General features: G+C 39.3%; 1 protein-coding gene and 1 non-coding gene across 5 annotated transcripts in view; one reads left to right on the forward strand and one right to left on the reverse strand.

The window, feature by feature from the left end:
- GALNT13 (polypeptide N-acetylgalactosaminyltransferase 13) overlaps positions 1 to 23,608 on the forward strand; it is a 520,150-nt gene that overhangs the window by 117,927 nt on the left and 378,615 nt on the right. The gene's annotated exons all lie outside the window — the stretch shown is intronic.
- On the reverse strand, positions 20,477 to 20,596 carry LOC111727248. Its single transcript, XR_002774846.1, has one exon. It is a non-coding gene; the product is annotated as a U6atac minor spliceosomal RNA (small nuclear RNA).

Here is a 23,608-nt window from a genome sequence, read left to right on the forward strand (position 1 = left end):
AGACCCCATTTCTACTAGTTAGACCCCAGGTGTGATGGGGCACACCTGTAGTTCTAGCTACTGGGGAGGCTGAGGTAAGAGGATTGCTGTAACCTACGATGTCTTGGCACTCTAGCCTGAGGCAACAGAGTAAGACTCTTTCTAAAAAAAGTAAAAAAGGAACAGACAAATTGAGACAACTCCATGATACCTGTAATAAGGAGGAAAACCACTGAGTTAAAACAAATGAGCAAATGATAATCAGGCATATCTCAAAGAAGATATATGGATGGCAAACAATCCCATGAAAAAATGATCAGCCTCATTAATTATTAGGAAAATGCAAATTAAAAACACAAGATACAAGCCAGGCATGGTGGCTCATGCCTGTAATCCTAGCACTCTGGGAGGCCAAGGCTGGTGGATTGTGGGTTCGAGACCAGCCTGAGCAAGAGTGAGACCCCCATCTCTAAAAATAGCCAGGCATTGTGGTGGGTGCCTATAGTCCCACCTCCTTAGGAGGCTGAGGCAAGAGACTTACTTAAGTCCAGGAGTTTGAGGTTGCTGTGAGCTATGATACTCCTACCAAGAGCCATGAAGGGAGACTCTGTCTCAAACAAACAAACAAAAAAAACAATCAACCAATTAAACAAACAAAAGAAAAAAAACAAGATATGACTATGCATTTATTATAAAATAGCTTTTAAAAAACTGACAGCAATTATTGCTTGGTGAAACCTGAAGCAGCTGGAGAACTCAGACCTTGCTGGTAAGAATGCAAATGGCCTAGTCACTTTGGAAAGTTTGGCAGTTTCTTATAAAATTAAGCTTACTATATGACTCAGTAATCACACTACTAGGTATAGTCAAGGGAAAAAAACATTATGTTCACACAAAAACTTACACATAAATGTTTTAGCAGCTTTATTTATAATCACAAAAAATTGGACTCAGTTAAGACATCATTCACCTAGCATGAATGAATAAACAAACTGTGGTATAACCACACTTTTTAGGGTACTCGGCCCTAAAACAATAGGGAATTGTTGATATACACAAAAGTATGGCTACATACTATATGATTCCCTTTACATGACATATTGGAAAAGAATAAGTTTTCAGCATAAAATTAGAGTCAATAGGTGAAGTTTGATTTGCTTAGTTGTTCTATTACTCATCTTATCCACATTTTTGTTATTCAATAGTGTGTATATGTGTTTGTGTCTGTGAAGCTTTTTATTAGTAAAGCATTTTACAGTAAAATATCATTTCCCTAACATGGAATTTACCTTAGAAATTAATGCAAATAACCTATAGCTTCATTCTTTTTATGAGATATAACAGTCTACTGAAAACCAATGGACCCCAGAATTTAGTATAATCTAAAACTTTAAACTGACCCCAGAACTAAGTCATATTTTGTCTACACTAATGTCACTGAAAATTGTTTCTCTGTCATTGAACTACAAATAGGAGTAGTAGGACTTTAGACATCTAGCATACTCTGAACAATGGTGAAATGTATGATTAAGCAATCATTTTTTCCTAAAACAGAAAAGTCTTTCTTTCATTCTCTTTTTCTTAAGACAGAGTCTCACCATGTCACCCTGGAGTTGAGTGACATGGCATCATCATAGCTCACAACAACCTCAAACTCTTGGGCTCAAGTGATTCTCCTCCCCAGTAGGTGGGACGACAGGCGCTTGCCACGACGCCCGACTAGTTTTTCTATTTTCAGTAGAGATGAGGTCTCACTCTTGCTCAGGCTGGTCTCAAACACCACTTTGGCTTCCCAGAGTGCTAGGAAAGATTACAGGTGTGAGTTTGTAGAAAACTTTCAAAGTAAAGTGATTCAAACTATGATTTGATTTTTAAGTAGGTTTAAATAGTATGTTAAATTTGGAAAGGCAGAAATGTTTTTATCAAAGTGTTATTTTTAAATGCTTAGACAAGTACTTAGAACATAGAAGATAAATGACTGACATGTATTTGTTCAATGATTTATTAAATAAAGAAATCTGTAATGAAAATTCATCATAAATAAATACAACAAAAACATTTGGCTAAGGTATGCTAGCAAAATCTAGAACATACATATACCATTAACATATATTTTGAGGGGTTTGCATTATTACATTAACAATTGGATTGGACACTTAGTGATGATAGAAAGAAAAATGAAGAATAAACTGTCTTCTTTGAGATGAAAATATCCTTTCATGCCTGATATTGTAGTCACCAAATAAGTCTTTGCTTCGGATAGATTTATAAATACAGCTTTTTTTTTTTTTCTTTTTTTGAGACAGAGTCTCATTTGTCACCCTCAATACAGTCCTGTAACATCATAGCTCACAGCCACATCAAACTCATGGGCTCAAGAAATTTTCTTTCCTTAGCCTCTCACGTAGCTGGGACTACAAGTGCCTTCCACAATGCCTGGCTATTTTTAGAGAAGACGTCTCACTGTGGCTCAGGCTGTTCTCCAACTCATGAGCTCAGGCGATCCACCCACCTTGGCCTCCCAGAGTGCTGGGATTACAGATGTGAGCCCCCACCCCCAGCCTATCAATATGGCTTTTTGTTGTGTACCAATTTTTGATGATTTTATTGTATTAGTGTTTTTAGCTTATTGTTCATAAGACTTGATTGGCTATTTCTCCCTAAAGTATATACCAATATATCTATTCTGAAGAATTATACTTTTAGACAAATTAATTTTTTGTTTCATTTACTGGTGCAGTTTGCCTGCTATTAGTGTCAAAGTTAAGAAATACTGCTTATAGTAGCAATGATTTCCCTAGAGACCTTCTTAAATCATAAAGTGAGAGCATTTTATACTACAACTCCTTTGTTTAAATTTATCTATTCTGAAAATAGCCCAATTGATCCCTTGATACACCTGATATAACCTAATTGCCTATAATGTGAGCCACAAATTCTGCATTGCAGATACCACCATAATAAAGGCTGTTTCACTTATGCAAAATTTATAGAATGATGACAAAACAAAAGCTGCTGAGAGAATAATTGTTTCACCACCAGCAGTTTATGTATCTCAGACTCCATTGCTAAAGTATACATTAGCCTTGACCTATCACTGATTCATGTGAAGTGTGAGAGTAATGACATGAAAACATGGAGTTTTTAGATATTTTCTTAGTGACCTGTATGTCTATAATATTGTGTGTGCACATGTACACATACACATGGTTTTCCACATATTGTTTTATTTTAAATATTTTTTTTGCTATTTTTCCTTACACTATCATGTATTTTTTAAATCTCTAAAACCTAACAAATACCTGCGTGGCCTCCAATGAAATACAAGGTGAAACAAAACACAGTAAAAATCCAGAAAAACTCAAAAGCATAGTCCATAAGGTTGGCTACCCATTGGAAACACTTGTGGAGTTCTAAAGAAATATTAATACTGGCTCGGAACCTGCAGCACAGTGGTTATGGTGCCAGCCACATGCACTGAGCCTGGTGGGCTTGAGCCCAGCCCAGGCCAGCTAACCAACAATGACAACTGCGCAAAAAAAATAAATAAATAAAAAAGCCAGGCGTGTGGTGAGCGTCTGTAGTCCCAACTATTTGGGAGGCTGAGGCAAGAGAATCACCTAAGCCCAAGAGTTTGAGGTTGTTGTTAGCTGTCATGCCACAGCACCCTACCAAATGTAACATAGTGAGACTCTGTCTCAAAAAAAAAAAAAAAAGAAAGGAAAAGAAATATTAATACATTTGTTACACTCCAGGAATCCTGATCAGTTATTGTGTGTAGAATGGATATTAGGATTTAAAAAAAAAATCCTAATATGCAGCAAAATTTGAAAATAACTGCTTTAGAATATGTATTTTGTATCAATACTTAATAAACAAAGATTTTTTTTGTGTATTTAAAATAAGAAGCAACAATTTATTAACTTTTATGGCCTTAAAAGTGTATAGAAGTTATTTTTATAAGGAACCTAAGGTGATTTTATGTACCATATGTTCATTTTTTACTGCAATATTCAAGATAATGAGCTTGAATTAAAGCACAACATGTTCTTGTGGCGTGTATGTAAGAGAAAATCACCTAATTTAAGAGTCAGAGAATGTAGGTATGTGCAGTGATTTTGACACTTCCTAAATACATTGCCTTGAGCTGGCTTCTTATGAAGCATACTTTTTTATTACACATGTTAATGTAGTCCTTGTGACATTTTGAAGATTCAATAGTGTGTTTGTGAAATAAAGTCCATATATGGTAAGCCCACAGCTAACATCAGGCTGCATGGGGAAAAGCTGAAAGCCTTTTCTGTAAGAAGTGAAACAAGACAAGGATGGCCACTCATACCACATTTATTTGACATAGTACTGGAAGCCCTAGCCTAATTTATTTGACAAAAGAAGGAAAGAAAGGGCATCCAAATTGTAAAAGAGGAAGTCAAATGGTCCCTCTCTGTATAAAACATGATGTTATAAATAGAAATCCTAGAGATTCTACCAAAACAAAACACCTTAGAACTGAGAAACTCATTCAGTAAAGTTGCAAATATAAAATTAACATGCAAAAATCAGTAGCATTTCTATATACCAATAATCAACTTCCTGAAAAAGAAATCAATAAAGCAGTTCATTTATAATAACTACAAAAAAAAATCTAGAAATAAGTTTAACCAAGAAGGTTAAATATTTCTACAATGAAAACTAGAAAATGCTAATGAGAGCATGGAAGAGAATACACAAAAAAATGGAAAGATATTATCAGCATTGATTGGGGGAAATAATACTTTCAAAATGACCATACTATCAAAAGAAATATAGATGCAATGCCATCTCTATCAAAACACCAAGGAAATTCTTCATTCAAATAGAAAAAAAAAAAATCTGAAATTTAGACAAAACCATAAAAGACCCTAAATAGTGAAAGCAATTTCGAGTAAAAAAATAAAATCTGGAAGCATCACACTACCTGACTTCAAAATATACTATACAAAAAGAGTAACCAAAACAGCAGAGTATTGGCATAAAAACAGACACAAGGGAAAGCAATAGAAAACTCAGAAATTCAACTTATTTATAGTAAGTGATATAGGACAAAGGTCCCAAGAGTATACCTTGGGGAAAGGACACTCTCTTCAATTAGTGCTTCTTGGAAAATTAGATATCCATATGCAAAAGAATGAAAGTAGACCCCACCTCTCATCCTATGTAAAAGTTAACTTGAAATGTATTAAAGACCTAACTGTCAGAAACAATTCTAAAACTACTGGGAGAAAACAGGAGAAATGCTTCGGGACACACAGGCAAAAATTTTATGGGTAAGACTCTGAAAGCATAGACGGTAAGAACAAAAATAGACAAATGGGACTACAAGCTACAAGCCTCCTTCCTAGCAATGGAAACAAGCAACAGAGTAAAGAGATAACCTGTAGAATGAGACAAAATATTTACAAGCTATTCATCAGGCAATGGACAAATGATCTAAATAAAAATGGAGAAAAGACCTGAATAAGCATTTCTCAAAAAGAGGACATAAATGGCCAAGAGGTATATAAAAAAGAAAGGCTCAGCATCACTAATCCGCAGTGAGATGCAAATCTAAACCACAATGAGATATCATCTTACCCTAGTTAACATGGTTTTTAGCAAAAAGACAGGCCAGCATGAATGCTGATGAGGCTGTGGAGGAGGGGAAACCACCATATAGTGTTAGTGGGGATGTATATTAGTGCAAACACCATGGAGAACAGTATGCAGGCTCCTCAAAAAACTGAAAATAGAACTTTGGTATGACCCAATATTCCCACTACTGGGATTATCTAAAGGAGGGGAAATCAGCATGTCAAAAGGACAATCTCATTCTCATGTTTACTGCAGCACCATTCATAATAGCCACTAATTGGAATCAAGCTAAGTGTTCATCAATGAATAATTAGACAAAGAAATTGTGGTCCATATAGACAATGGAGTATTGTTTAACCACAGAAAGAATGAAATACTGCTGTTTGCAAAGATACAGATATAACTGGAGAATATTATGTTAAATGGAACCAAGAAAAGAAAGACAAATCTTATGTGTTCACACACATAATGGTAGCTAATATTGAAAACAAATGATCTCATGGAGACAGAGGAGAAGATGGTTTACTAGAGGCTGTGGTTGGCAGTCAGAAAGGAAGGATAAATTAGGGATGATTAACAGGTACAAAATATAGTTAGAGTGAACAATATTTGATAGCACAACAGAGTGGTTGTAATCAACAATATTAGGATACTTTACTTTTACTTTCGGGGGAGATAGTTTAAAAGTAACAAAGTATAGACTTGGAAAGTTCCTAACACAAAGAAATTATAAATACCTGAGGAGGTGGATACGTTCATGATTTAATCAATTCACATGGTTTAACTGTAAATAATTTCTGCTCTTGGAGGGGTTAGAAAGGCTGTGTACTATTTATCCTCTTTTCAAACAGAATTTGAATGTGAGGAAAACCTTTTGTGTCCTAACCACCCCAACTTTGTAGGGGCTAGATGTCCAAAATTGCTCTGACACACTGTAAAGGGAATCTTCTGAGCTGAGGGCTAAGAACAATTTGTAACATATTAATCATGCCTAATGGTTTTTAAACATTACTCCACTACACATTTATAAATATATGAATATACGTGCTTTCTAGACAAATTGCAGGAAGGCCAGAGAAATTGGCTTCTTAGTGCTATGGAGTAATCCATGGCTGAATTTCTTTCAGGGTAGATCAAAATTAATTTATAATATAGTCCTGACATACGTAGATCCTTGAAAACAGACCAAAAAGAAAATCTGGGATGCAAGACTCCATTAGGAGAGAAATGTGAGATAATGCTGTATTGACAGTTGGTCGACCTGCTGCATGTCTTTTGAGAAGTCTGGAGCCCAGAGTGGGCCATGACAACTTGAGTTGGAATAGAGACCTTCTCGGTGTAGGTGTGCTTCGTATAGATACGCTATGGTGCTAAGTACCCTAGAAACTACCGAAAAAACAAAAAAGATAATACATCACATACACATGACCAGGAGGCGAGCTCTGGAATCACACAGCCTAGGTTTTAATTGTTGTTTTATCAAATTTGTAAAAACAAATGAAGAGACGCTGCCTGCTGGGAAGGGCTACCGTAACATCACAGGGAGCAGCGTCCGATCTGGTGAGGGGCCGCGTTCTCTCCTCCGACCCTGGCAGCTGGCGGGGGTGACCCTGGGGGCGATGGCTCACGGGGGCGATGGCTCACGGAGGCGTGGAGGTCCCCAGAGAAGCCTGGCAGTATCGTAGCCTCCACGTTGGGTCTTGAGCGAGCTCCGATCCCCTGACCAAAGGGTGTGGAGAGAGGGGCCCACGCCGCAGCCCCTGGGCCCCGCACCTGACCCTGGCCCAGGCCCCGTGGTGGACGCTGCAGGGCTGGTACCTCAGCGGGAAGGGCTCTGGCGACAGGACTCCCCCAGTCCTCGGCATTCCCCACTCGGTGGCCCAGGTCATGCCAAACACCTGCCACCAGCAGCAGGAAGTCGCCCTTCGCCTTGCGGCGCCTGTTTTCCGTGCTGTGGGCTAAGTTCCCACGCTACCTGGCGCGCCCTTTCTCTGTCACAGCGATGCGGAAACGTCACAGACGCTGCCCTGCACAGTGCGTGCTCAGTGTCTGAAGACGCCAGCAGGCAGGAGATCTCGGTTTTTCGGTTTCCTGGCCTCTTCCAGGTATCGTAGGGCGCGCAGCCTGACGTCGTAGCAAGCCGGGTCTCCTGTCCTCGATGGTGGTCACCCTCCTTACCCTCCTGCCCTGTCCCCCGGGCTGTCCAACCGACAGCGAGATCGTCTGCCTTTATGAGCTTACATGGGCCTAAGAGGCCGGATCCCAACTGGCAGGCTGTGCGGTCCCCTCTGGGCGTCCTTCCCAGGGTATCCCGGGTAGATGCCTGGAGCATCTAGGAAGCCGTGCCCCTGCTGGCTACTTTGTGCTGCTAGGGCACCTGGGGTCCAACAGCGTCCCTCTTCTCCAATGCAAGGTCACTCTCCAGCGTTCACCACCTAAGTCTGAGCAACAAAGCTGACATCACCCAGTCACTTTTCTCTTCCGGCGAGAAGGAGAATGAAGTGGAGTCCCAGGAAGAACCCAGGAATTTGATGGGAGGAGGAGCAGGACCTCCTGGAGATGGAAGGGCAGGAACATAGGAGAAGGGGCCCTCCTACCAACACGGGATTATCAAATACCCAGCCCTCCCCTCTCACCCCAGAGGCTGAGTACAGACCTGGGCCTTTCTCGGAGGGAATGCTCCCCTTCAACCACTTGGATAACAACTGGAGTGAGAAGGCCCAGGTATGCCCAATGACCGTCTCTGAGGGCCATACAGTCACGAGCTCACACAGCCGGGCTGGAAGAGGCCTGTCTCCTGGGATGCCTGCCCAAGATACAGCGCGTCCACCTGCCCCACCCCAGGCTGCTCCTGGCTACTGGAGAAGTCAGTCATAGAATCCCCGCATGGAGACCTCCAGGCACTGATGTCAGGGCAGGAGATGCAGAGCAAGGAGCAGCGTATGTTAGACTGAGGAGGTCTTCTTCACCCAGAGCTGCCAAGGAAGGGTCTTGCAAAAGAAAGATGTCCCTGCCACTGCTGCTGCCACTGCCAGTGTGGCTGCCACTATGGTAGGACGGAGCAGTGCTGCTCCCACCTATGAATTCAGCTTCCCTGTGTAGCTGTGAAGAAGATGGAAGTACCTTGGAGGACTGCACTGAGTGCCAAAGAAAGACTAAAATTTTGCTTGATAAAACAGAGGCTCCAGAAGACAAGATAGGCCATGAGAAGCTGCAGTGTCACCCAGCCTGTGCCTTCTCTCTCCCCACCTGTTGCTGTGGCAGACTCCTCCCAGTGCCTGACCACTCCATACACCTCTCAGGTCCCAGTTGCTCTTCTTACCTCTGACTTGGCTTACCTGACTGCTGTACCCTGGTCCTGCCTGTCCCTCCACTTTCCTTCATATCAAGAATTGATGAAACATTAACAAACCGTAGCTCACTTCTGGCCCTTCCTGCAGAACTGCTTCTTCCTTTTAGGGCTCATTCCACTGCAGGGATTCCACCCAAGGAGAATGGAGCCCAAGCTCACTCATCTCAGCTTCTCATTTCTCATTGACTCCACCCTGGTGCAGAACTGAGTCTCCACACTCATGCTTGTAGACTCCCTTTTCTTTATAGAACGCTTCTCCTCCCTCCCTATCCCTTTTCCTCCCTTCCCTATTTCTCCTCCTCTCTTTCCCAGCCATTGTACTCCTTCCTTTCCTTTTCCTTTCCCCACCTCTACGTTCTTCTCCTCCCCTCCTTTCATCCTTCCTTCTCCATTCCTGCTCCTTCCTTCCCTCCCCCTCCTACTCTTTTCTTCCCTACTTGACTTCCAGTCCCTTCTGTCAGGAACCCGGCTTTTATCACAACATGCTTACCGAATTCTGTAGCAGCTATGTCTACTATCAAAGCAAGCACATCTGCCCACTGGACCTGGCACTGTACGTTAGACCCTGAAGTCATTAAAATGGACGCTACTCTCCCTTCTATGGCTGTTAGTTTCAGCTCTCCTTCAACCTCTCATATGAACTCTCCTCCACGCTCACAGATCCCTTTGTACTACAGAAGACAGGTGCCCTGCAAAGGCAGCAGACCCCATCAGCCCATCTACACCTATGGTCTGTTGCCCCACTTAAAATTTTAACTATTTCTGTGGCCTAGAAGCCACATTCGAGACCCCTGATGGGCAGCAGCAGAGGGCCTCTTTTCCCAGGGCCTCCGTCTCTCTGAACCTTCCTATCAGGGCTCCTCCAGTCCCTACACTCTGGTGAGAAGAACCTCTGTAATACTATCATCCATGCCTCCCTTTGACACCGATGCTATGGATATCTCTTCTACTTCCAATGCTGTCACCATCTGGTCTTCTCTTATCTCTAGGAAGGACAAAGTGCCTTTTTACATGGGGCTTCCTGGGACCACACCACTCAGTGTCAGTATTGCCACAGTTCAAATCTCCAATGCAGTGGACACACCTGGACAGGCAGTGGACCAACCGCAATTTCCAAGCATTGTCTTAATCCAGGAGCTCAACTCTGTAATAGAAAGCAGTAGGCCCAGACATTAGTCATTTGGAAAATCAGGACATCTACCCAATGCCAATCTGATGCCATCAGTTTTACTGATTGTCCTATCCATAACCAGTGCTTCAGGTGCTTTCCCCCTTACCAGACAACACATCTGGTGTGGCTTTACCACCAGGATGCCTGGCCCTGGGATAGTACTTCCTTATTTATCAGTACCACTCCAGGCCATCAAGAATTGATGAAACCTGCAACCCCTGTGAGTGAGAGGAACCGAGGGCTCATTGTGTCTGGCCCAGCTCCTCCGCCCCCCCCCCCCATGAGTAGGTTCACCCTGTCCTCTAACTCATTTTCCTCAGTGGATCCTTATCTTTCCCACACAATGCATATAAAATGCTTCTTCAGTTAATCTGCCTCTGTTCATGTGTCTTTGTTCCTGTAGTCAACTGTGGAGGAAGAATTGAAATGAAGGGCAATGTGTTGAGCCAGACTTTACACAGACCTTTGAATTCCTTGGGAATAGGATGTAGAAGTAGCTACCTTCTCCAGGCTGATCCTTGATATGTTTGTGTAAAGTCTGAATGTCATGGATGAAACCCAGTAGGAAGTTGGGTCACGGGGGGTTAGGGGGAGAGGCTGGACAACCCACCTTACTTCTGCCTCTGTTCTTGTCTCCAAACACCCTACCCTGATTGTTCGTTTTTTTCTTTTAAATGTACATATATCTTTTTGGCCGAGTGTGTTTGTCTTTGGTTGAGATGTAGGCCAGAAACCAGTCATCCTCACACATTCCCACTTCACCCAGAGGGACTGGGCATGGCATCCAGCTTCTTGGATCTAGAGCAGTGTTTTCAACCTTTTTTATCTCACGACACACTTGAACCTATAGTTAAACTTCCATAGCACACTTAAACTGTGTTGATCAAGAAAAGCATAGAAGAAAATGAAAGAAAGTAAAAGAAAGAATGTACTTACTGTGCTTTGAACTTCTTTCAAAAATAATTTAATGATCTTTAAAAATTTTCATGGCACACCTAAGATTCTCTCACGGCACCCCAGTGTGCTGCAGCACACCAGCTGAAAATCACTGATCTGGGGGAAAAAAGAAGAGTTCACATCTCCTGAATGTGTATAATTCTTGAAAATTTAAATTTGCTTCAAATTTATCCTGCTGCTTAGAAATATCCAAAAAGATTCTCTTTGCTAACTGACCTGGTTATAGTGTAAAACACTAGAATATGAAATTGCTAGTTACAATTACACCCAGTTCTCGCCGACCCTTGAGTTCTACTCAGTCTCAAGGAAACTTAATTGCTGAAAATTCTTTTCTAAGGCACTTCACAACTAGGAAAACTATTGTGAAGATGAAGAAAAGTACAGCATTTCCCTCAGTTTCTAATTGCATTAAGCATTGATGCAGTGATGACTTTACACTAGAATCTGTGAGTGGCCCTAGAAATGTAGAGCTGAAAGCCATGTCTTGCCCCAGAAAAATTGATAATGAGGTGGGAAGGACATATGACCTGACCAAAAATTCAACTGAATACCGAAGCCCTGAGACATAGGCAGCAGGTAAGAAGAACATAAACTACTGTTGGGGAAAAAGAAACGTGCAGTGTACCTTCAAGGAAGGGAAGGGAACAGGCAAGTGGAGAAGGCCCGTTTCTAGGTCAAGGCAATAATAGCATTCTAGAAGTGAGAGGAGGGAGACGGCCAGCCAAGGGGACAGCAGGCCGTGTTCTGGCATGGCTGAGGAGTGAAACCACAGCTGGGAGATGCACCTGCTGCAGATTTGACAAGAGAGGGTAGAACGTGGGCAAACTTAAATACCAGAATGAGGCATTTGTCCATTTTCCTGAAAGTATGGGTAGTCATGAAAGTATTTTAAGCAAAAAGATAAGATTCTATGTAAATCTTAGCAACATGCCCATGACTATGTGGGAAGGAAGAATTAAATGGTGCAGAATCGAAGAGATTTAGTAACATTTCAGTGACCCAAGCAAAGGTGAAAAACTGAGCCTGTGGTCTAAAGAAAATGACAGTGGGGATGATGAGAAGGGAAGAGGGAATTGAAATGGGTGACCTCAAGGAATTCCGGTCTATTCCAGCCATATGACTTGGATAGATAAACAGGAGCGATCTGGCCAAAAATACAAGTTCTGCTTTGAGTAGCAGGAGCTGCCTATGGAAGATACAGTTACGACTTGGAAGGCAGTTATTTCACTTATTAATTTAATATATCTCTTGAGCATCTGAAATTATACTCTTTTATCTTAAAAAATGTTCTGTGAGGTTTTTCTCTGGACAAATATTAGGACTGACTTAATGAAAACCAATGTAAACACAGTGTTACATTCATGTCCAAGAAAAGAGATGTGCGACAAATTAATTTAAGTTCTCTGAATATCCCTAAAACCTATTGATGATTTTTTCAGCCCAGTGTATCCTTTTAAGAGTATAATTTTTTAAACAGATCAGGAATTTATAGAGATAATATAGAAATTTTCTCTTAGGATATAGGGTATAATTTGTAATATTTTTTGCTAACGTAGGAAACTTTATCTTGGAAATATTTCAGAATCATCACGATGTTGGAGATGACGGTGATAATACTGAATTCAAGTATAGATATTATTGCTCTCCTTTGTTTCTGTGGAATTTTTCATACTAGTCAAAAATTAGATTTGACTAAGGTATGATTATTTTTCCCCACTGTAAGCTTGTGTCTAAGATATTTTATTGCCATACTTCATGTCCACCAACAAATCAATTGCTAATTTTATTTTTTACAGATTTTTAAGAGATCAGACATAAAAATTCAGAGTAAGTGAAAGGACTTTGTCCATTTAACAAGATACACCTACTTTTTTAGCTAAACAGAATACTGATAATTTTTCCTGGGATTGTAAGCATCTATAAGACTACAATGGACAGTTCTATTTTCTTTTGCTCTGTGCCTTGAACAGTCCTTTAAATGTTTGCATACTGTCTCCTTTTTGTTTTCATTAAACTTTACCTTTTTACAGTGTGATATTTTGTTAGATGTTTCCACGGTTGTGTTCCTGATTAGATTGTAAACCTTATGACAATTAGCACCATGACTTAATGGTATTTTTTCTTTTTACTTCATATAAACTAGGCATTTGATAAATTTACTGAATGGAATCAGATCTAATATTTAAAATTGGAATGTTTTATAACTGACTTATAAAACTCACAAGTGACATTCTTTTTATCCTGCGTCTTTACACTAAATATATCAACTCTAAGACTTAAAAATGACTTATTATCTGTATTATCTGTATAGTGCTTAAAAGGAGGACAAAGATTATATTTTGATGACTGGAAAGAGTCCTACAAAGGAGGAAATCTTAATGTGTCTTGTCCTTTAACTTCTCTCATCTGTTACCTTGCACGCAAAATGAAAATGATGACTTTACCCTAATAATTACATAGCATTGCGTTTCTTTCAAGTTGCCTTAGAAATGTGTAGTATGTGCCGAATACTTATTATATAGTGCTAATAATGTTAAGTACTGCTCTGAGGACTTAATCCATACTTTCAAAATAATATTTTACAGTCAGCAGAGAAGACAAACTAGCAGACCACAAGGTAACATAACATTAGCATTTAGTCTTATATTTTTGGTAGCAGCTTAAATGTCACCTCTGCAGAGAGGAGTTTCTTTTCTTTCTTTCTTTCTTTTTTTTTTTTTTCTTTCTTTGAGACAGATTCTCACTATGTCACTCTCGGTAGAGTGCTGTGGCATCACATCTCACAGCAACCTCAAACTCTTGGACTTAAGCTATTCTCTTGCCTCAGCCTCCCAAGTAGCTGGGACTACAGGCACCTGCCACTGCGCCCAGCTGTTTTTTTTGTTGCAGTTGTCATTGTTGTTTAGCAGTCCCAGGCCTGGTTCGAACCTGCCAACCCAGGTGTAAGTGGCCAGAGCCCTAACCACTGAGCTACGGGAGTCGAGCCTGACAGAGGAGTTTCTGGAGCACTCAGTCTAAAGCAGTCTCTCAGGCAATAGCATAATCACTTGTAAAGAGCAAAACACTTCCTAAATTTTCTTTCTTATTTATTGTTTATTAATTATTTTCCTCTCTCCCCCAAATGAAATGTCAGTCCTCTGGCAGCCGATGCCACTTTATTCTCTTTACTTTTTACCCTCGCCCTTATAATTCAGCTCAAGTTATGCTTGAGTAATATGTGACAAAGATGAAACAAAGATCAGTAGGGTGAGACCAAATTATGGCTGGAAGTAATAGAAAATTCAGAGATGTGAGTTTGTTTTTAATTGACTCAAACTTTTTGAAAAGGGGAATGAAACCACACGATGAAAAAGATGAAAGAGCTGTTTGGGGGTGACTGATGGGGTAGAGATTGACGGGGAGGATTTTATTACAGTCAAACCCTGTGAGTTTTGGTTCCTGCGGTTGGAAGACATGGGAGGAGACATAGCTGTGATGATGTAAGGGGCAAAGAATAAAAACAAAATAGAAATTTCCATTCAAATGACACAGACAATTGTTTTAGTAATTTATTTACACTTAAGAAATGTTCTTTATCGCTTCCACGCTGTGTCTTGTCTTGTTTCCACTTAGCTGTGTTTTCTCAGGGAAAAAACCCCTTCTTTGGACCTTTGCTTTACTCATCTTTCCACTTGGTCCTTTTCCTTCTATGCTGCTACCTGACCCTCATCTTGGTCGTGCTTCTGCTGACCCGCTGACAGCTCGGGAGGCAAGTGCTTTGCTTCAGGAGTCGAGAAGAGAAAAATATGTCCTGCAGTTGTGATCTGCTTCTTGGCAGGCGCAGAGAGGCAGCCTGTATTCTAAAAAGCAAGTGTCTTAACTTCAATAGCAGTTCTGATATTCCTGCGAGCTTAGGAAAGAACAAACAACCCTCTTTCCTCCCAAAAAACAAACAGTGACACACAACCACAAAGGAAGTTGACTGAAAGCAGAAGAATTCCAGACTGCATTTACCTCTTCCTCTCACTGATTAAGACAAAGATTCGATGCCCGTTTACATTATTACCTTTGAAGTCTTTCTGGTTCCCGTCCAGTAAGTTTTCACCCCAATGTTTATTAGACAAAACATTGCAGGACTATCAATGAGAACTTGTCATTCATAGACACAAGTTGGTTTCAAGATAGTGGACCATCTCCCTTGAGGTTTACCACTTGTGGTGCCACCTTGCAAAGTCACAGTTCCATTTATTCTATAAATAGCTCAGAGGGTTTTTTGTTCCCCCAGTATCTGGTAAACTGCTCTTTTAGTCTTCCAGAAAAAAAATTGAAGGACAGACTGAGTCCCATGTCTTCCAAGGAATTCTCCTTCCTATGTGTCATGGTCTGAATTTTCTCCAAAATTCATATGTCGAAGTGTCAAAGCCTAGTCCCTTAGAATATCTGGAGATGCAGTCTTTAGAGATGTGACTGAGTTAACATGCGGCCACGTGGGTAAGTCTGTAATCCAGTCAGACTGGAGTTCCTTTCAAGAAGATACAGAGGCATCAGAAAGAAAGAAAGAAGAGCAAGAAAAAGGTCATGTGAGGACACAGCATGAAGTTTGCCTTCTGCAACCCAGGGGAGAGGCCTGAAAAACAAAACAAAACAAAACATACACGCTGACACCTTGATCTGGGACTTCAAGCTTCTAAAACTATGAGAAAATGAATTTCTGGTGTTGAAGCCACTTACTCTGTGGCAATTTGTTATGTCATAGCAAACCTAACGTATAATACTTTCCAGTTACTGAGTTTTGTATTTTTTCTGAGTGAATTGTTCGTGGCGTGTAACTTATCTGTGTTGTACTAAAATGGGAAACCTCTATGATTGGATGAGCCTTTCTCTTACCCTCCCATGCTTTTACATTTGTAATGTTATACCCAAATGAAGTGCTTTCTCCTCTCATTTTCCTGTTAGTGTGATGTGTTTTACTTAGTTGCATTTTTCACTTTCTAGACATTTTGAGTACATTTGCTAAATCTGGAATAAGAATCTCAATAAATGAATAAATAATGATTTAATGATACCTGCTGTGTGCTTGAACTTTTCCTGCTCTCCAAGAATGAAATAGTCCCGTAGAGACTCGTTAGGGGTTTGTGTAGATTTTATTAACTATTATGCTCTTTTTAAAACCTCCTTTCAGAAAGCAGCCTCTCTGATCTACATGGGGACAATGTAGAGATGTATCCAAGAGAATCTGGACTGGAATTAGCAGGCTGTGTTTTAAATCCTGGCTCAGACTCTTGAAAGCTGGGTGACCATGAGTACTATAATTAATTAAATTGAATCCTCATTTTTCTTCATCTGTAGGGTGAGAGTAATAATAGTCGTGTTCAACTCATAGAACTGTGAAAAAACTGAGCAAACTAACAAAGAACACATGGCTCATGGCAAATGCTACCTACATCTGAGCGGTTATTATTTTTCTGAATTTTATTATTTGCTGGTTGAAAAAAATCATCTGTGTTGATAGTGTTACTATTGGAACTTTGTCACAATATTATTGGCAATAGAGTCTTTAGAGATGTGACTTAAGTTAAAATGAGACCACTAAGTGAAAATGAGGTGGGGTTTCTGACTATAGGCTCCACGAACATTTCAGACCGAAGAATTCCTTGCGGTGAGTGCTGCGCGGTGCAGCCTCCATCACGTTTAACAGCATCTGTAGAGTTTATCCACCAGATGCAAGTGGAAAACACCCTCTGTACTCCAAGTTGTGACAACCAAGTGTCTCCTGACAGTGTCAGTGTACTCTGGGGCATGAAATTGACCCTGGTTGAAAATCCCTGGAAAATATTTGCTTAAGAAATTTAAAAAAATATTATATTTTAATAGGAAATATTATATCTGATGTCTGCTTCCTACATAATTCATACCTAGTGTTTGACTATTTTAAGTGATGCTATTAGAGTTTTTGTAAGGTGGTTTTTCTTTTAAAATGTCATTAAAAGAGGTTTCTGAATTGAACTCATATTTTCTTTCATTGTGGCATAAGGCCAAAATATCTTCATATGTCAAACGCTCTAAAATACTAAGACATAACAACAGAAAATAAAATTGACTTAAAAATTGATGGCATAATGCGTCAATGGAAACGTGGTAGCAAAAAAAGTTACAACTAAAGCTTATCAGAGATAATGCAAACGTTATCAGAAATGGAATTAATGACTTTTTGAATTTTTCACATTGTTATAGAGCTTTAAGATAAAATTGGGAACAGGAGAGAGAAATTTAAACACTCATCAAAATTTGTGGTCATATTTCATGGCAAATAGTTTGGAAAGATGAAGTCGGTGGAGAACTTTAAAAGTACCATAAGGAGCTATTTTTCTAGAGAAAATACATGGAAGTTGAGTACATCCTTCTGAATCTATACCATCCTTCTGAATCTGGGTATTGATATTTATTGTGGCTCAATAACTCACTAGCAAGTCAAAACAATTCAGTGTGTTTACACAGACTCTAAGGTATAATGAATGATGCCTTATAGCTTATCTCTGCCGTGTCTATTGTTAGTTGGAATCATATCACCTGTCAGACTTAATGACTGATAGACTGGTCCACGTGGCATAAAGAGTCTGAAAAGCACACGTGGTGGACCTGTGGGATTTGTCTTGTAGTTAACATATATAATATATACATCAGTAATGTAGTTAACATTTATATATATACACACATATATAAACACAAATGCATACATATATATTTTACATATATACAAATTTAAAGCATATATACCACTGTATTACTTTTTCATATATATGGATATGAAGATGTTATATGTGGGCAGCGCCTGTGGCTCAAAGGAGTAGGGCACTGGCCCCATATGCTGGAGGTGGTGGGTTCAAACCCAGCCCCGGGCAAAAAACAAACAAAAAAGATATTCTATGTGCCACCGTATATATGTATATAAAGATAAAATCAAAAGACAGGGACCGAATGTATCCGAATTGCAGATTCAAGGAATGCACTGCATATAACGGGCAATGTCTAGCTGTCTTTATCCATTCGCAAAGTAAGATTATAGTAATTTAATAGCCTAAAGGAAAATGACAAGCTGAAAAATAGTGGGTTGCCTTTTATTGATTATTCAGTCTGTGAGAAAAGTTTTCCTTTGTTACCACTTTCAATGCCTGTCTTACAGTTTCTGTCAGTGTGCAATTATTATTATTATTATTTTTACTACTGATTTTGTTTCTGTTCTGTTGTATGTCTTTTCTTTTTGAGCAATAACAGACAGACTTTCCAAGATGAGAATATAGCTCTAGCTAAACTTAATTTCCTTTCTCAGTTAAACTGAATGTTTATTATATTATTGGCTGAGTTAGTGTTTGTGCTATGTTAATTTGAATATGCCATTTAAAATTAGAGGCAATATATTTGTCAATCCCACTTCCTTTCTCCTGTATCTTGATGATTTAAAAACATTTTTATTTTGAATTTCAGAATATTACCAGAGTACAAATGTTTTGCTTATATAAACTGCGTTTGTACTGCTTGAGGCAAAGTCATAAGTGGCGTCCACCACCCAGATAGTGGACATTGTAGCCATTAAGTATGATATCACCCTCCCTTCTCCACCCTCCCACAAGCTTGATTTCTGTGGAGTTCTACTTCCATCTGAGTGTGAGTGCCGATCTGTTAGTTCCAATTTAATGGTGGGTATAGGTGATTGTTTTTTCATTCTGCAGCATTTCATTTAAGAGAATAGTCTCCAGTTCCCTTTATATTGTTGCAAAATGTATTAATTTATTTTTTATGGTTAAGTAGAACTCCATGGTATACATATACCATGTTTTATTTATTTTTTTATACCATGTTTGATTAAGCTAACGAATTGGTGGGCACTGGGTTGATTCCCATCTCTGTCATCGTGAATTGTGCTGCCATAAACGGCACAATTTAGTTCAAGTGTCTTTATGATAAAAATGACTTTTTTCCCCTTGGGTAAAATACCAGTTGTGAGATTGCTGTATGAAATGGTAACTCTACTTTTAGTTCTTTGAGGAATCTCCATATTGTTTTCCACAGAAGTTGTGAATTGTGTTGCAATAAGTATTTAAAGGCAAGTGTGTCTTTGACAAAATGATTTTATTTTTTTGCTCCTTTTGGGTAAATACACAGTAGTGGGATTGCCGAATCAAATGGTACATCTACTTTCAGTTCTCGGAGGAGTCTCCAAAATATTTTCTAAAATGGTTGTGCTAGTTCGAAGCCCCAACAACAGTGTATAAGTATTTCTTGGTCTCCACATTCACACCTGCATCAAGTGTTTTGTGACTTTTTAATGGAAACCATTCTCTCTGGGGTTAGGTGACGTCTCATTGTGGTGTTGATCTGCATTGCTCTGATGATCAGTGATGGTGAGCATTTTTTCATGTATTAACGGGATGTTAGTAGTAAATCTTCTAAAGCTTCTTTTCCTTTCTCTTGCTCACTTTTTTATAGGGTTATTTTTTTTTCTTGCTTATTTACTTGGTTCTTTGTAGATTCTGATTATTAGCCTTTATCAGATGTATAGCCTCCCATTCTGTAGGCTGTTCGTTCTGTTGATTGTTTCCTTGACTATACAGAAACTTTTAAATTTATTCAAGTCTCATTAATTTTTGCTATTGGTGTGATTGTCCTTGGGTCTTCTTCATAAATTCTTTGCCTAGACCAATGTCTACAAGAGCTTTTCTAACATTTTCTTCTGGAATTCTTAGGATTTCATGTCTTAGACTCAAGACTGTAATCCATTGTAAGTCAATTAGAATGAGTGGTTAGAGATAGGGATCCTGCTTCAGTCTTCTACATGTTGCTATCCAATTTTCCCAACACCATTACTGAATAGAGATTCTTTCCCCCAGTGTATGTTATTGTCTGCTTTGTCAAAGATCAGATGGCAATATGAGAACGGTTTTATATCTAGGTCATTGTTCTGATCCACTGGACTGTGTCTCTGTTTTTGTGCCAGCACCATGCTGTTTTGGTTACTCTAACATTGTAGTGTAAAGTCTGGCAAAGTGACGTCTCCACATTTGTTCCTTTTGCTTAAAGTTGCTTTGACTATTTGGACTCCTTTCCCATTGCAAACAAAGTATAGTACTGATTTTTCTAGAAAACTATAAATCACTTAGGGTAGTATGGACAATTTAACAATGTTGATCTTTCAGCTCCTTGGTTAGATATATTTATTGGTATCTCATTTTCTTTGTACCTATTGTGAAAGGCATGGAGTCTTTGATTTGACTCTCAGCTTGGCTGTTACTGGTGTATAGGAATATTACTGATTTGTGCACATTGATATTTTAACCTGCGACTTTGCTGAATTTATTAATTCTATGAGTCTCTTGGTGGCATCTTTGGTATTTTCTACATAGAAGATCATATTAACAGCAAAAAGCCATAAAGAATGATGGTAAGATGCCTCGAAATCAGTGGCGTACCTGTATGTGTGCTGTCGGGCCCAAGGGCCTCCTCCATCCTTGTCAAAGGGAGTGCTGTCCTTCTCTCCTCTTACACAGCACCATATCCTGACTATTTTATCGCGTCAACACTGGGGGCAAGAATAGAGAGAGGAAGAAACAAGGAATTTTAAAGGACAATTAATTAAACTTATAAAATTCTTCATACCTGCCTTTTAAAAATTTCATAATAGTAAGGTGACACAGATTTATTGACTAACATCACCATTTAGGTGGCAGGAAAATGAGAGCCTGTGGATGGACAAAGATTTGCGAGGTGTGGCAATAAATGGAAGAAGGGGTGCTTCGTCCTCGTTCCTGTGGCTCCAGACTCTGTGCTCTCGTTCTGTATCTCATTCTTTGTGGGAAAAAAAATTTTCTCACTTAGGTTGCTGAGAAAATGAACTTGAGGCTACTCATCGTGATGTGTAATTTCCCTTAGAGAATCTTTGATAGATTGATAAAGACAGCCAAGAACTTTTTTTCTTTTTCGACAAAGTCTTAAAAGATCTTTCCATCTGATATGAAAAAAAATAAAAACCCAGTGGCCAATTTAGGGGAGAGATATTATTAAAATATACATCCACATTTTAGCAAATATCAGGTTGGGTCAAATACTCAGAGAGTTTTGTTCTCTTATTTTAACCCTGTGTGTGTGTGTGTATGTATGCATTTTTTCCTCTATATATGTATACACACACATCTTTTTATTTTTCTCTCTCTGTCTATACTCAGACACACGTTTTTACTTTTTAAAATAAAGTATAGTGAGATATTTTAATACCGAAATTTTATTAGCTTTTCCTACACTCATCATTTTCAAAATCTGTTAATTTTTACTTCAGGAATATTGTGTCCTTATGTGGTATTAGCCTAGACAAGAACGCACTGGTGGGTAGATTAAAATAAACCACATATATTTTGTTTCAGGAATCAAATTCGAGTGTTTAATTTCTGTTTTGTAAGACAGGAACAAATACCTGACCTCTTCCTCTCAGGACATAGGCCATTATAAACTCTGAAATAGAATGTCTTCTCGGAAACTTGGGGAGCTTTGTGTCAGGCTGAGGGATGGTACTCAGATAAGCAAGCGGCAGTTCTGTCTCTCAGTAATAATATTCACCCTATCATCTTGTGGATCAGTGATTGTCTTAGTGGAAATCAGAAGATAACGCCAAGGAGATATAAAATGTGCAGAATGTCCCCCCTATTATGAGGAGAATAACTTGTTAAATTTCACTCCTATTTAAATCTCAATTACCAGAAGAAGCAGGGGATGAAAAATTAGCCCACTTCTTCCTTCTTCTTGAAATTTAAACTGTTAACAATTCGTTTTTAATCAGGGTTCACATCAATTTAAAGAATCTACTTCATTTATGTTTTTCTTTCAAATTCAGTATACATGCTCACTGGTACAAATATTATTAGCTAGAGAAATGCTATTGTGATATATAGATACTTTTATTTCTAGATAAACATGTTACAAATTTCACTCCAGCATATAAAACATATGTTGTTTATGAGTAAATCATGTAATTCTCGTATTTAGCAAAACATTTTATTCAGCGTATGTCCTATTCTAGCTCTGAATTTCCTAGTATCTATTTATAAATGATTTTCCTTTGTAAAACACTGTGTATTTCTCAATAGGCACACTGTTGGCAAATTCAGAGATAGGGCGCATGAGGAAGTGGCATGAATTGTTTTGACTTGTATCTGTGGTTAGACCGGCACTCCGCTGCTCAGGTAAACACCCCCAAGTTCAGCCTGACTGCTTCAAGATCTGCACTGAGAATCTTTGCTTTTTGAATATCATCCAAATTCCGAGACTCTAGACTTTAACCCACGTGAGAACAGATGCCCTGCTTGTTGTATTCATGGATAATTTCGTCAGTGCTTGCTTTTGTGCCTGTTTTTTCGCAGGCAATCAGAAAATATTTGGGAAAGAAAAAAATTACATAACCAGGATACTGTGTTATCTGACCTTAGTCTTTCCCAAGGTCATGTGCGGTCACCCTTCTCCCCACGCTCTATGTTTAACCCACGGAGATTACTTTCCCTGTACCCTGCAGATGCCCTCATTTTCTCCATGCATTTTGTGTACTGCTTCTATTCCTTAAAACGACTGTCCTTCTCATCTGCATTCTTCATTTTTGCCTGTCATTCTAGGAGTCATCAGTTCAAATCTACTTCTTCTTAAGGTATTTACAATCATTTTATTTGGGTTTTTGTAGTCTTTTAAAATGCCCTCTGAAGCTTATTTTCACTTTTTATTAATCTTTTCTCTTTTGAAATGTGGCTTTAAATATGTCTTTTCTCACTTCTTGGAGACGAGTGAGTATAAGAGGTGGCAGAGTGGTTTACCTCTTCTTTCTTCAGCTGTGCTCCCCCATAGGACCTTCAGTGTGCCCAAGAAGTGGTTGTTGAGTGAATGGACACTTCAACTCCAGACTTGATTAGTGTTTAGTTGTCCCTTCTTCCCCTAGTTATATTTAAAAACTTCCCACAGCTGATGTGATTTGTTAGAAATTCAATGAAACTTGCCTGTTGAAGATATCCAAGGAATATCTTTTGATTTGAGATATAATAATAAGAAAGAACTTTGAAGCTGAGTGTGGTGGCTCATGCCTGCAATCTCACTCTGGGAGGCTGAATGCTATTGAATTCAGGAGTTCCAGATCAGCCTGAGCAAGAGTGAGACCCTGTCTCTACTAAAAGTGGAAAAATTAGCCAGGTTTCATGGCAGGTGCCAGTACTCACAGCTATGTGGGAGGCTGAGGCAGAAGGATGGATAGAACCCAGGAGGTTGAAGTTGCTGTGAGCTAGGTTTATGCCAGGGTGCTCTAGTTTAGCCTGGGGCAACAGAATGAGACTTTGTCTGAAAAAAAGGAAGAAAGAAAGAAAGAAAGAAAGAAGGAGAGAGGGAAGGAAAAAGAGAAAGAAAGGAGGAAAGAAAGGAAAGGGAAGGGGAGGGAAGGGAGAAAGAGGGAAAGGGAAGGGGAAAGGGAAGGGGAAAGAGAAGGGGAAGGGGAAGGAAAGGAAAGGAGGGAGAGAAGAATGAAGGAAAGAAAGAAG

The sequence above is a fragment of the Otolemur garnettii genome, unplaced genomic scaffold (assembly GCF_000181295.1).
Source record: "Otolemur garnettii isolate 467f Iridium unplaced genomic scaffold, OtoGar3 scaffold00098, whole genome shotgun sequence".
Classification (NCBI taxonomy): Eukaryota; Metazoa; Chordata; class Mammalia; order Primates; family Galagidae; genus Otolemur; species Otolemur garnettii.